General features: G+C 45.8%; 1 protein-coding gene and 1 pseudogene across 1 annotated transcript in view; one reads left to right on the plus strand and one right to left on the minus strand.

Annotated features, from left to right (window-relative positions):
* Window positions 1-1,572, minus strand: part of Tgfbr3 (transforming growth factor, beta receptor III) — a 183,063-nt gene extending 181,491 nt beyond the window's left edge. Inside the window, exon 1 of the mRNA NM_011578.4 lies at window positions 1,198-1,572. The gene's annotated coding sequence lies outside the window, so the exon portion shown is untranslated. The remainder of the gene's footprint in view (window positions 1-1,197) is intronic.
* A 13,318-nt stretch (window positions 1,573-14,890) lies between these two features.
* On the plus strand, window positions 14,891-14,990 carry Gm22557 (annotated as a pseudogene).
* Window positions 14,991-15,666: the final 676 nt, after the last annotated feature.

Here is a 15,666-nt window from a genome sequence, read left to right on the forward strand (position 1 = left end):
GCAGCTCTTGGGTTAAAAGTAACAGAAAGCTCTATGTGACCTTGGACAAGTAACTTTGCCTCTAGCTGCTGGAGTCTAGCATATATGATCTGTAAAATGGGTCCACTAAAATCACTTTGAACCAGAGTTGACGTAGTCTTTAAGCCCTGACAGGAACTAGCTGGAGTTGCTGGAGATACTGACATACAGGGAGGGATCAATATATTCCCGTTTTAGTACCCCAAAAGGACCTGCTGAGCTCTCCCTAAAATTACCCGCTACAATCTAAAGGGCCATTCCCTGGATATTAAAGGATCCCGATATGGGTTTTTTTGCGTGTTGGTACCCTCCCAAACCGCTCACTTCTTCGAAGAAAGAAGAAATTTTAAATTGGCTGGTTCTTTATCTCAGTCTGACACTCACGGGATGCCTATCCTCGCGGCTCTCCTGTCACAGCAGGGCGCAGCACGAGGCGCTAACACCTGTGCTGCGCTCCGCACGGTCCCAGTCAGAAACATCTGTGCACTCCTCCAAACCGCACAGCCACCTTGGGGGACCGTGTCCTCCCAGTTCACGGTTAGCGAGTAGGGCAACTGTTTGCACCAACACCTAAGCCGTGATACTTGCGGCTTGTCACTCCAGCTGTCTGCACTCCTATCCGGTGCGGGAAGGTGGGACAAATGCCCCAATAAGCCCAACTCTACAAGCGGATTCCTCTAGCAACATCCAAGAGTTTCAAGTTTGTCCCAACCAAGTTCACAAATCGTAGGGAGCCTCTACCATCAGCGGGAGCGCCACAAGGTTAACCCGGGAGCGTCCTTCACAGCGTTTTCGGGACTGACTCCCCGAGCCAGGGCGCGGCCAGCGGGGACCCAGGACTGGCGTTGGCGCGCGAGTCCCGCGGCCGCGGCCTCTGCTACCCATCATGGTCGAGTGCCCACCCACGCTGTCACGCGCCAGGAGCGCAGTGGCCTGCAGCCCCGCACGGGACTAGGAAACCGTGGAGAGGAAGAGCGAAAGCGGGTGTGGGGAACTCCTCCCCGGCGCTGCCCACCCGGGACCGCAGCGGATCCCGGTTCCGCTCAGCGTCAACCCTGCGGGACCAAAGCCAGGTCCCAGCCTCGGGGTCCTGGATGGCCAGAGCAACCCCGCAAAGCAGGCACCGACCCGCACTACGCAGCGTGCACAGCCTCTGATAGGGCGCCAAACCGCACGTACCTCGCAAGCGGTGTGTCCAGGACCGGTCGTCCAACGCGAGGTGGGGGAGTAGCCCAGACGAGTCCCCGCGCCCAGCGCGCGCAGGCGGCCGCGAGCTCAGCAGCCGCAGTTCAACTGCGCCATCCGGACCCCGCCGGGGACTTTCACCTCCTGCCGGGAGCTCGCGGAATCGCGCAGCGAAAGTGGCCTGGAAGGACAGCAGCCCGCTTCTCCCTCTCCACCTCTCTCTCTCTCTCACTGCCAGGGAGGAGGAAAGTGGCGCTCGGCGTCCCCGAAAGCCTGGATCACCCCCATCAGGCCCGTGCGGCGCCCTAACTCGGCCGCGCACACGCGCGGGCGGGGTCGGGCGCGCAGCCACAGCAATCAGCGAAAGGGGGGAAGGGCACCGCGGGCCTCGGGGGCTCGGCCGCCTAGAAACTCCTCCTCCTGCCCCTCCTCTCCTCCTCCTCCACTGCTGATGGATGAGCCTAGAGAGCTTGCTCCAGCCTGTGCTTCCCTTCGGGCAGAGAAGGCTGGAGCTGTAAGGATAGAAAGGAAGTCGGGTGTGTGTGTGTGTGGGGGGGGGGGGGGGGGGTTCGGCCCGAGATGGGATGACAGCTGGGCATCCCCGGCCTGGAAGAAGTGTGGAGTACCCGGGATGTGGCGCGCACTGCGAAGACTCGCTGCCTTTCCCTAGATCCTTCAAACTACCAGGGCCTTAGGAGAAGATAGTTTTATTGGATTCCTGGTTGTTGATATAAAAATTCCTTTAAAAAAAATCTCAGAGAAACCCATTCCCACATCGAAGCCCCATGCACACATTCATTCTGCCCCAGTTTGGTTTTTCTCCAGTTTCGGTTATCTAAAGATATGCTCTTGTGGTGTGGTCAGGGTCTCTTACTTTCTACAGCCTAGCTCAAAGTGCCTTCTCCAGCTGCTGAATTAAAGTGCCTTCTCCAGCTGCTGAATTCCATTCCTACGGTTTCCCCGCGGCCCTCTGAACACAGGATAGGCGAGCACACAGGGTCCTGCCTGCATGAATGTGCTTTGCAAGAGTTGAATGCAGCTACTTCAGTCACCAACACAAATCTGGCACTGTTTACGCTTCACTTTCTATTAAAAGGTGAATTGCCCATTGGGGCTATAGCTCGGTAGTAATGTATTTGCCCAGCATACACAGAGCCCTGAGTTTGAGCCCCAGCACCACATACAACCAAGTACGGCAGAAGAATCACAAGTTCAGAACCAGCCTTGGCCAGAGTAGAGGTCAGAAGACAACTTTCTCCCTTTCCTCAAGTAGGGCCCAAGAATCCATCTTTGGTGCATTTCTTCAGGGTTGGCAGCAAGCACCTTTATCCATGGAATTCTGTCACCAGTTACTTCACGGGAAACTCTACAGGTGCCACAACAGATGGAGTGACTGAAGTGTCTGGTTCAAAGACAAGTTTCCAGTCTTGACAGCTGCTGGATCGTCAGGGAACCTTTGCACAAATGAGTAGCCCAGCTAGACTTTTGTAATTTTAAGTTTTTAAAGCCTATTTTTAATGATGTTTCTTAAACACTTTAACCTCCCTTCTTGCCCACCACCCTCCAGAGAAGTAGGAAAAACCAAAGGATATGGGGAAGTAGACCTGTTTAGAAAGGTTCTTTGGAGCAACTCCCATCTGTGTTGTCTGGAAATCTGTAGTTCAGTTCACAGGTTTGAAGAGACAGTTGGATCCACTCGCAAACACTTCACAGATATATGAAGTTCAGTAGAGTCAGGATAGTCAACACAAATCAACAGCGGTGGCACTACGTAGCAGAAACAGCCAGGCCTCAGCCTCAGCAGCAGCAGGGACCAACAGGAATGTCAGGAGAAGCTCTCAGCTATGCCCCTCTGAGAAGCGAAGATCAGCAAAGATTCCAAACCGACCAGCATTACACCGCTAGCTCTATAAACAATCCTAGCTATACTCTGTTACTGTCCATGGAGTTTTACTTATACCCTTCAAACGCCTTATGTCCTCTGCGGGTCTTGCCTCCCCACAGGTCTTGCCTCAGCACGTGAGTCTGTCTCAGCTGACATCACTCTGTCAATCAGCCCGAGTCCATGGAAGCCACAAGAAACTGTGTCACGCCACCTAAGTTTCTTGGTGTGTTTCTCTCTTTGAAGTCCTGACAAATGGAGCTCAACTATGCAATGGAAGGCGGACCAATATATGTGTCTGTCACTAGCAAAGAATCTTTTATCACATGTCCTTTCACGTGCTTGCTTTAGCAGAACATCCTCTCACTTGTGTCTGCTTCAGTGGAATGTTCCTTTCACTGCCTTAAACGTACACCTGTGTCTGCTTCAGGAAAACACTCCTTCACATGTTTGCCCCAGCAAAACACCACCTAACACAACTGACTTTCGAAAGAACCCTTAAGCTTCCACTTCAGCCTTCCTCTAAAAGTGCTAGGCTTCTAACGAGGAGAATTGAGTGGTAGGGTTTTAGGGTTTTGTTGTTGATGTTGTTTTGTTTTGGGTTAGTTTTCCTTTGAATAGGTCTCAAGTAATTCAGGGTCTCCAACTCATTAAGTAGTGAAGCCTGCCCTTGAACTCTCATTTCTCCTGCTTCTGCCTCATACTTCCCAAGTTCAAGGTCACAGGCATGGGCCAGCCAGCACACCCCATGGAGGAGGCTTCCAGTGTCAGCATGTGGGTTTCAACCCCTTTGGGGTCACCTAAGACCATTGGAAGACACTTTGGTGGGTGGATTTTGGGTTTTTGACATTGCAATGGCAAAGATTACCCTAGGATAAGATACTAAACAAAAAAAAGTAAGAGCAGACAAATGGGATTGATTATATAAAACTTGTGCTCAGCAATGATAACAAATAACAAAAGGGAGCAACAAGCCAGAGATCGGGAGTGTGTGACACACAACAATAGGTGACAAGAGGCTGATATCAATCCACAAGGCACACAGCACAACAGCCTCCAAACCCCAGCAGCACACAGATGAGCAGCACCAGGAGGAAGTGGCTAGACCAGTACACTGACATCCATCCAAATGACCCACGGGACCACGAAATATGCCTAGCACCAGTAACCATCAGGAAAGCAAAAAATTAAAACCACGGATGCCCAATCCCACTGAATGGCTATCAAAGAGGTAAATGATAATGTCTGGCAAGCACCAGAGAAACGAGAACACTTGCACACCAGTGTGGGGATGTAAAAACTAACACTCACTTTTACAGGTTACCATGCAGGGAAAACACAGATCTGCTTACTTTACAATTCATAGCAGTAGCAAAGATACAGCTCTGAAGGAGCAACGGAATGATTTTATGGGGAGGGGGGGTGTCACACAACATGAGGGGTTATATTAAGGGGTCACAGGGCTAGGAAGGTTGAGAGCCACTGTGACAGAGCATGAGTTCTGTTATATTTATTTTCACTTTATGATGAGGTCTCGTGTAGCCCAGGATGACTTTGAACGTCAGCTCTTCCTGCCTCCATCTCATGATTCCTGGGAGGGTTACAGGCATTGCCACCACGCCTGATTTTATGTGGTGCCGGGGATGGAGACAGGTTTCATGCACACTAAGTGCTCTACACACGGACTGAACTTTAATAGAAAGTTATTGGAAGCCACTACTTGAGAAAACGGGAACTGCTTCTCACTTCTTCCATGTGTTTATATGTAGCTACAGAGATTCGTTGTAATGATTTATATCATTAATCAAATGAGTTACTATGAAACTCTCTTTGTTGGGTATCTGTGGTGATTTGAATGAGTCATGCCCCACCCCACCCCCCAGCCCCTAGAGGCTCAGGCATGAACGCTTGGTTCCCAGTTGGTGGTGCTGCTTGGGGAGGGAACATGGGGCACCACTCATGGGGCTTTGCTGGGGGGAGTACATCAGTTGGTGGGGAGCGTCTCTGAGCCCTTACAGCCTCTCCCCACTTCCAGTTCATTCTGTTTGGTGTTTGCTATTAAAGGTGCAATCTCTTGGCTCCCTGCTCATGAGAGCATCACCAATGCTTGCTTTACGTTTCTACCCTGACATGGTAGATTCTTACACCATAAACCAAGTAAACTGTGCCTCCTGTAACTTGCCTTGCTCAGGGTGTTTCACCACAGCCACAGCAAGGTACTGAACACAACACCTTACCGATAGGTGCTAAGCATTGTTTGAGAATGAGAGCTAAGGTACTGGAAATACTAATAGACACAATATCCTGAAGAAACAAGCAGTGTTTGAGAGTGGGAGCTAAGGTATTGCAAATGCTAATAGATATAATATCCTGAAGAAACAAGACCCAGGCCAGTGAGCCCAGGCCTGAACACAGTTTAACTTTAGGCCTCCAGATTTCTTTACACTTGAGTACACAGCATTGATGCCTCAAGTCATGCCTTTAGTCTCAAGTGCACACATGAGCGCTTGAACTGGGCAGGATTATTTAATTCAACCCTTAAATTACCAAGTATGGTATGGATACGGCAAGAGGATCATGAGGTCCAACCTCAATTACATAGCCTTTGTCTTTGAAGACTGATGAAGTACCTATCCATAGAGCCCAAATGACACCACTTTTAAAACCCAGTTACTGGGCTGGAGAGATGGCTCAGTGGTTAAGATTACTAACTGCTCTTCTAGAGGTCCTGAGTTCAATTCCTGGCAACCACATGGTGGCTCACAACCATCTGTAATGGGATCTTACGTCCTCTTCTGGTGTGTCTGTAGACAGCAACAATGTATTCACATACATAAAATAAATAAATAAATCTTAAAACAAAACATTTTTTTTAAAAAAAGGAAGTACTTTTCCAAAAAAAACTTAAAATTAAAAAATAAAACCCAATTACTCTTTGCCAATCAGGATACTAATGTTCTATCCATACGAACACACTCTCCAAGTCCTGTGTACGAACAGAAGCCTGTAGCTACTAAGTAGGAATACTTATCTACCTTGAGTTCAAATCCTTAACCAGCAGGCTTGACCGCCAGAAGCTTCCATATTGACAACATGAGAGGGCACACGTCATGAGAAAACAAAAGGACTGAATCAGTATTCACTAACTAGCTGTGTGTGCAGAGGTGACATCACTTCAGAATTCACTAGCTGTGAATGCAGAGGTAGCATCACTTTAAATCTTTTCCCCTTTGTTTATTTGTATGCACATATCATGTCTTGACTTTCTGGAGTTGGCTTTCTCTCTCCATGATGCAGATTTTAGGGATCAAACTCAGGTCAGGGCATCAAGCATTCTCTCCTACTAAGCTACCTCCCTGGCCTGAATGTCAGCTGTTGCCATAGAGACCATCTTCCTTTGGACCGAGGTAGTATCTTGAGAAATTTCCTTTTGCCGGTTTCATCCATTTCTGTTTGTTTGTTTGTTTGCTTTTATTGTTTCTTTGGTTTGAGGCAGGGTCTCAAGTGTCCCACTTTGTCCTGTAACCTGATGTGTAACACAATGTGAGAACTACTGATCTTCCTGCCTTCCCTTCTGAGGAATCTAGGCACAAGCCATTCAAGACTTCATACTCGGTAGAAAACTTTTTTTTTTTTAAAGCAGGCACACAAATGGTCATTTTTAATTTGAGCTTTAAATATTTTTTTTGAGAATCTCATACTTGAATACTGCATTTACTTCATTTCTACACCTTCTTCTTCTTCTTCCAACTCTATGTCCCCCTCTACTGACCCTCAAATTCATGATCTCTTCTTTAATTATTGTTTTAGACAGACAGACAGACAGACAGAGAGACAGACAGACAGACAGACAGACAGAGACAGAGAGACAGAGAACCTTTTGCGTCCACTTAGGGTTGCTCCTATGTGTATGTGTTTAGAACTGACTCAACTACCAATGGGTTCATCCCTAGAGAAGACTGGTTAATTGCCTGCAGCTCTTCATCTAAGGGTGGGGCTTTGTGACATTTCCCCCACCCACATCCCCCACATCAACTGGTGGTGTCATTCTGCAGGTCTTGTTCAGGCAAACGGATGGTCTCCCCCACCCCCAAGAAGAGCTGTAAAGAGAACTGACTTTTTTTTTTTTTTTAATACTTCATCTTACTTGCACAAGAGATGTTTGACAGCCGAGTCCCAGTGATTTACAGAACCCGTGTCTGTCTCAAGGAACAGTCCCTCCCCTAAGCAGGGACTCACTCTTACGGTGACTCATCCTGTGGCATGGCTCCAGATCCCACTGATAAGCAGGCAACTGAGAAAATGCGTAATAACCTGTTTGTCCGTAATGTTTGCTCTAGGTTCGCCCTGGCCCCCCTGAACTCCAATCTTCTGAAAGCCCTGGTCATTTTTAAAAATCCTATGGTTGTTTTTTCTTTCCATAGTCCTGATATAGAACTCAGTATATTCTTTATAATTTATGAATTTAATTAATCAGACCCTGTGCCAGGGCTGGGGAACATAGCTCTGTTGACACAGTGCTTGCTTCATATGCATGAAGCCCTAGGTGTTATCTTTACCACCATAGACACTAGGTATGATGGCAGGTACCTGCATTCCCAGCAGTTTTGGAGGTGGAGAGAGAATGATCAGAAGTTCGAGGTCAGCCTTGGCTTTGTAAGGAAGTGGGAAGCCAACCTGATCTCTATGAGGCCTTGTCTATGTGAATAGCAAAATAAAGCCTATAACAGTTCTGTTACCCTCATATCATCAAGTATGACAGGATGCTCAGAGAGGCTGAGTCACTTACCTGCAAGAGGCTGAGTCAGGTGATTACTGGGCTCCAGAGTCCATATCTACAGCTGTACTCTGTACCACAGGTGACAATGAGCCCCGTGCCTAGGTTAGAAAGTCTTATTTCATTGTTTTGGGTTTTAAAGCTCTCTGGAACTTGACTAGATTAATAAAAAATAAAATAAAATAAAATAAAATAAAATAAAATAAAATAAAATAAAATAAAAAGTTTGTTGAGTGGAACTGTTGACTTCCACTCATTCACAAAAACAGGCTCCTTTCACCCAGGCCCAAACGTGAGCTTAAAGTTTGTCAAGCACAGCGAACAGCAAGCAGCGAGCAGCCAGAGGGCAATTGCACAACCACTCTGAAGGATGTGTGACAGAGCAAACGCTGTTCCAAAACTGCTGTGACAGGCGCGGTCCACAGACTCCAGCGTGCAGGCTCACCTTCACTTTAGCTGGCCTATTGTCAGGGGCGCCTTAGAACTTCATTTCGAAAGTGTGCTTCCGAAGACGCCAGGGCGAACTTGCGGGCGTCTCATACGGCATTATAATTGAAGGCAGAAAGTTAGAGCCACAGTTTTCTATATCTGTATCTGAGAAGGGGTAAGTCTGGACTGATAAAATGTGCAACAGGCAAAATTCCAATTAACAAGGAAAAATGACTCTTCGATGGCCCTGCGTGCAGGGCAGAGAGCCAAATGAGCACCTGCTTTAGACCCGAGTCCTGCCAGGGCTTTGAAATGAAAACATGAAGCGAATTCCCTGTGATCATTAAACCACCAGCCTCTGCCAGCATGCCATTTCCTGAGAAGCGGCGGCTCAGGGAGGCCCAGGATGGAGGTTTCCAGAATTCACCTGCCTTCAATTTCCCCACAGCAGGGGTTCCAATGAAGCCAGAAAACTTGTAGCATTTCAAAATAACAACAAACCCACTTGGGATCTTTGTGGTCTCCACGCAGCAGATGGTGTGCGGGTGGGGCTTGTTCTCCCATGTAGCTGAAAGCTGAAACCAAAAGGGGACCCCCTACACCCCTCCCATTTTCCACAGCAAAGAACTAGCCCTCTTTTGTTTCTTCTGTTTGCTCTTTGTGAGTTTGGGCCTAGATAAGGACTCCCTGCCCAGATAGCTGACATAATAGGATCACAGGCATCCAGGATATGTACCAAAAGCTTTAAATGTTATAAATCTAAACTCATGACTTGACAAGCACAAAATGTTCAAGAGTTCAGGGATGGGTGTGGGCCCTTGGTCAACTTCAGGCTATCCTCACCTTCTGTGCGAGAGTTTATAGAGACTCAAGAAGACTTGCAAAGTGCAAGTAAACAAGAGGCCCATCCTTAGGGGCTTTGGGGCCATTCATTGTATCTTTTTTTATAAGACAGGACCTTCTGTACCCCAGACTAGCCCCCAACTCTCCCTATATATAGCCAGGGGAAATCTTAAGCTCCTTATCTTCCTGCCTCCGCCTCCAGAGTTCTGGAATCACAGGTGTGCACCACCCAGTTTCCTTCCTGTTGGGGTAAGGGCACACCAGGCAGACACTCTCCCAAGTGAGCCACACCCCAGCCCCCAAGGGTCATTGTCTTTTTAATGTTTGTTTGTTTGTTTGTTAATAAACACGTTTTAGCCAAAAGTTGTGAGGTGACTATTCCTTGTAAACTTTTCATTTTCTTTATTTAGAGATACAATTAACATACCTAAGCATTTTAATCTTACTGGATCCTCATCAGTAGATCCAAGCAGAGAGCATTTGATGATTACCAGCTGGTGAAAACTTTACCCACGGAAACATCACCCTGGACCAAGCCTTGATTTTGGTAAGGATGTACTCAAAACTCTATTTCCTATTTACTTTGGTCTCTGGAAGAAACCAAGCCTGGGATGTTAGAAAGTTAGACTTCCTGGTGGGGTCAAGGACGAAGTGTCCCCACTGGACTCACTGCTTTCAGTGTCTAAGTTCCAATGACTCCTGGCTCCCACCAGAATCTCCTACTCATTGACCTGCCTATGTTTTACCACCTACAAATCTTACATCAAATGTATGACCACCATCCTTTGTGCTACCCAGCAAGTGTGTTAGAGGTCACCTGGGCATTTTCTAAGAGATTTATTTGATTTCTCTCTCTTCAAACCCTCAAGCTGGACATAGGGGAACACTCAGAGTCACAGACCCTGGGAGGCTAAGACAGAAGGCTCAAGAGTTTGAGACCTACTTGGGGTTCTGAGAGAGAGAGAGAGAGAGAGAGAGAGAGAGAGAGAGAGAGAAAGAGAGGAAGAAAGAATACACACATATAACTAATATCATATGGACTGAGAAGGTTATATTTAGGGATATATATGTATCTTTGTATATATACATATACATATATGCAATAATAACTAGAGGGGAAAAAAAGACCATGAATTTGAAAGAGATGGGGGGAATTGAGAGGGCTTTGAGGGAGGAAAGGGAAGGGAACAATGTAATCAAAATGTTAGCTCTTAATTAATTATACACACACACACACATATATAAAATAAAAATAAGGAGTTACCTCCACACATGTGCCATGGCACAAAAAACACATACACAGCACACATACATACACAAAATAAAATAAATGAATAATATAACAGTCTGATGGCCTCACATACCTATCAGCCTCCCATGTCATTATGGTAATATGTCTCAAAATAGATAGGGACATGATTGCCTATGAGGCTTCACCCACCATCTCCTCCTCACCCAAATGATGAGGAAGTTATTCCTTACTAGTTAATAGTCTCTCTCAGCTTCCAGTCCTAAGCACACATACATGTGCATGCATGAGTGTGTGCACGTATGTGTGCACAGTGCAGACTATCACCCCCAGGTCCTGTGTGTACTATGCCAGCTCTCTACCTCCAACTACATCGCCAGCCTATTTATACATTCTGTGTGGTGTTTGTCCCTTCCTGTGTTTCCTCTTTTCACCAAGTTTGTTCACATCTTCACCACATTTTCTCTTGCCTCAGTTCCATGTCCTTTAATAAGCCTGTCCTGTTAGGCTCCAACAACACATGCATCTCACAGAGTTCTGGAGGCCGACTGCAAGCTGCCAGTTGCGTGTGGGGTCTGCTTCCTGCTTCACGGCGGGCATTTTCTCTCCGTGCCTTGCTCCTATCCTAGTACAGTCAAACCTAGCTCGCTCAGCTCCTCAGTTTTGCTCACTGCACTGCGTGTGCAGAAACTATCACAACTTTTTTTTTTTTTTTCTGTCTTTCAGCGCTCGAGATTAAACCCAGGGCCTCACACAGACTAGGCCCGAACTCTGTCACTGAGCTACATCCTCGGCCTTAAATCAAGCAAATCTTAAAAAAAAAAAAAAAAAAAAAAATGTAGACACGGAAACATGTGGATCAAAGAACACAGGCTTCAGTTAGGCAGGCAGAAAGAGCATTTGAGTTTATTGTATGCTGACAGTAGCTACTAATAAGTATTGTATATTTCAAAGTTGTTAAGATACCATTCCAAATATTCTTGTCACATTCACAAACACAAAAGTTAACAAGTATGAGATAAAGCCAGGTGAAGGAAACCTATAATTCAGTACTTAGAATGCAAAGGCAGGAGGATTGTGAGTTCAAGGCCAGCCTGAGCTACATAGGGAGACCCTATCTCAAAACAAAATCAACACATACACCAATTTAATTACTCTACAGCATATACACAGATCAAAGCATCATATTATAACTCTATAAAAATATACAATTACTTTTTACCTCTTTGAATTTTTGACGTTGGATGTGGATGCCACTATACCTGGCATTAGATTTAAAAGAAAATTTAAATCTAAGGGGGTGGCTCACACCTGTAATACCAGTATTCAGGCAGCTAAGAAAAGAAGATCACTGAGTGTTCAAGGGAACCTAGACTGTAGCATCTCCTCTAGGCCAGATAGGGCAGTGGGTAGACCCTATTTCAAACGAGAAAAATTTAAAGTAGTGTTTCAAGAAACACACATACTAAAATTTTTTTTATCTAAATATTTTTTATTATGTATTTTCCTCAATTACATTTCCAATGCTATCCCAAAAGTCCCCCATACCCTCCCCCACATTCCCCTACCCACCCATTCCCACTTTTTGGCCCTGGCACTCCCCTGTACTGGGGCATATAAAGTTTGCATGTCCAATGGGCCTCTCTTTCCAGTGATGGCCAACTAGGTCATCTTTTGATACATATGCAGCTAGAATCAAGAGCTCCGGGGTACTGGTTAATTCATGATGTTGTTGCACCTATAGGGTTGCAGATCTCTTTAGCTCCTTGGATACTTTCTCTAGCTCCTCCATTGGGGGCTCTGTGATCCATCCAATAGCTGACTGTGAGGATCCACTTATGTGTTTGCTAGGCCCCAGCCTAGTCTCACAAGAGACAGCTATATCAGGGTCCTTTCAGCAAACTCTTGCTAGTGTATGCAATGGTGTCATCGTTTGGAGGCTGATTATGGGATGGATCCCTGGATATGGCAGGCTCTAGATGGTCCATCCTTTTGTCTCAGCTCCAAACTTTGTCTCTGTAACTCCTTCCATGGGTGTTTTGTTCCCAATTCTAAGAAGGGGCAAAGTGTCCACACTTTGGTCTTCGTTCTTCTTCAGTTTCATGTGTTTTGCAAATTGTATCTTCATACTAAAATTTTTTACATATAGTTAATTAATACTTGAACTGACAGTTTGAATTGTTTTTTGCAATTTGGAATTAAAGAGAATAAGTTGTTGAGATTTTTCTTTCTTTTTTATTAGTTTTTTTAGATGAACATACAAATAATGAGTTTCATCTTAGTAAATTCTGTTCTCCTGATGGCCCTATCCTATGCTCAATACCTCCTTAAATTTTTCTTAATGCAAATAAAACACAATTCATACATAAGATACCAATATAAATACATTCAATGGCAACCCAATGTTTAATAAACAGAAGGTGCTCAATAAATACACTTTGGATGAAATAGGTGCTCAATCAATACACTTTGGTTGAATTAGTGAACGGAGTAAGGTGAGAGGTATCAGAAAGAGGTCTTCAGAAACAGCCCTTTGCTAAGGAGAAAAAAGGTTTACTGAGAACCTCCAAAAGTTTACAGACACACAGTCGACACTTCTCATCAGGTTTGGGTTGGTGGTTCTACCTTTCAGGCTCAATGGTCTTAGCTAATTTCCTAGCTCAGGGACGCCCAAATAATGGTTTTCACTCAGGGCTTCTCTGCCATCCCTCAAATGTCCATGTCTTGGTCTTGAGCACAGACAAAAAGCAAAACACTGAGTTTGGTCACAGCACGCTCAAGCTTTCGACCGGACACAACACACATGTCCAGAAACACAGAACACATTTAGCTCATCTTTCTGCCAGTGATAGAGCAAGAGCACACTGCGGCTCAGCTGAGGCTCAACATCGTGAAACATCGTGCTGCTTGGAAGACTTAAGAGAAGTGGAGATGACAGCCCAGCTAAGTCATCATCTCACAAGCGCAGAGCAGCAGAAAAAAATATTTACTGCCCCATGCTCCGGATATGTCCCAGCAGTTACCATGGTGTAAAGGCAAAGTCAGAAAAAATGAAAATGACAGGAAAACATCTTACAAGAATGCCATGCCTCAGCTGGGTGTGGTGGTACACACCTTTAATCCCAGCACTTGGGAGGCAGAGGCAGGCAGATTTCTGAGTTTGAGGTCAGCCTACTCTGTCTACAGAATGAGTTCCAGGACAGCCAGGGCTACACAGAGAACTCCTGCCTCGAAAAAAAAAAAAAAAAAAAAGAATGCCATGCCTCACAGAGGGACACATCTGGAAGTGGGAGCCTAGGGGGTGAGGGACAAGGACATTACCACCTGAGTCCTCTTGTCTCTAATGATGTAGGGCAGCATTCTCAAGCCTGGGTGGCTGCACCTGGCTGAAATAGCATTAGGACAAACAGGAATGTATTAGCGTTAAATGTCTTGTCTTGTTTCTTTTTAAAAGACAGGGTCTCCTGTAGCACAGATCAGTTTTGATTCATTATGTAGCCAAGGATGACTCCCCACGTGCTGGGATTACAGGCAGGTGGCAACCACACCCATCACACTGAATATTAACCATAAGTCCATAAGTATCACACATTGGCAGAAAGTGAGATGGCTCAGCAGGTAAAGGCACCAGCTGCTGTGCAGCCTGGACAGCAGGAGTTACCTCCCTAGGAAGGCAAGAATCAGCTCCTCTGACATCCTGTGTGCCCCCCCATAATAATGATGACAATAAACAACTGTAAACATAATATACATATTGATTATCATATGATATTGGTATAATAACATGAACGTGATAAAACCCTTGAAAAATTACAGAGTAAAAATGAATCTCATTTAACTTTTTTTGGACTAAAAACACGATGAAACTTCTCTTTTAGGTCTTCCTTTGTAGCCCAGGCTAGTGCATCTTCTGTGCGCCTTTAATTCTTTTCTTTCTTTTGTAGATAGGGTCTCAGTTTGTGTCCTCACTGGTCTTGAACTCACTATGTAGCCCTGACTGAGACTAGCTAAGGGAAGCCCTCCTACCTTCTGACTGGGATTCACAACCCTAGACCACAAGCTCTGCTATATTTAACACCTTTTAACCTTGTAGCCTCCACACTTTCTGACCCTGGAACACCTTTTTAAAATGTATAATTCAGTCAGGCAGTAGTGAGTGGTACACGCCTTTAATCCCAGCAGGCAGATCTCTGGCAGGCAGAGACAGGTGGACCTCTGAGTTCCAAGCCAGCCTGGTTCCAGGACAGCCAGGGGCTGCTACACAGAGAAACCCTATCTTGAAAAATCAAAAACCAAACAAGTATAAATAAACTGTAAAAGTCATACAACTAGTATTCATGGTTTAGGACGTGCTGATAAAAGACTGCATATTTTAAACAATCCATTCATTCTTTTGCTTCACCGAGGAATATTTTCTGTTGGTGGCCATGCCTACAGAAAGACGCCCCAGAAAGCTTCCTCAACGCCACTCTGGATTTGACCCTTCCAAACTGATGAGAACACTCACCTCAACATCACAGATATTAAAAACTGGAACAATTCGGAGAACATTAGCATGACCTCGACAGAAGGATGACAAGCAAACTCGTGAAGGATTCCTTATTTAAAAAAATAAAAATAATAAAATTTAAAAAAAAGTGATTCTCTGATTCCAGCTCCCACCCACAAGCCATCCCTGCCCTCCTGCATTTGGGAAGCCATGTATTAGCGTAGTAATCCGAATCAAATGTCCGGACCCCACTGTGAAGGCGAGCAAACATCTGTCATCCCAATTCTAGGGAGTTTTTGAAACCATTACTGAAAATTCAATTGTGGGAAATGTTGTATGGCCAAGATTTAAATGCCCCGGGCAATGCCATGGAGCAGGTTCCAGAGGGAAAACCCCTGCTTGGGTCCCAATAGGTTCCAGACCTTTGTATTGCTTCTAGGGCAAACTGAGCTGGGAGGCCTTCTGCTATGTCAGCAGTTCTGTCTACTGTGAGGAAGATGACGTTTTCAGGGTTTCCAGAAGTAACTTCCGCCGCCACAGCAGCCACCGCTGCAGCCGTTCCAGAAGCAGCTAAGAAACTGTCACCTCTGCCACCCTGAGTGGCACTTGCTCTGCCATGGGTGTCCCACTTGGTGACACGAAGTGCAGAAGCTCCCCCACCAACTGTATCCGAGCTGCAGTCACTGCCTTTGAGAAATTCCGACACCAGCCCAGCCAGGCAAGGAATGCAATCTTGGTCAACAGTCCTCTGGGGAGTTCCAAGCCCAGCACACCACACCCCTCCTTGTTCCCCT

The sequence above is a fragment of the Mus musculus genome, chromosome 5, assembly GCF_000001635.26.
Source record: "Mus musculus strain C57BL/6J chromosome 5, GRCm38.p6 C57BL/6J".
Classification (NCBI taxonomy): Eukaryota; Metazoa; Chordata; class Mammalia; order Rodentia; family Muridae; genus Mus; species Mus musculus.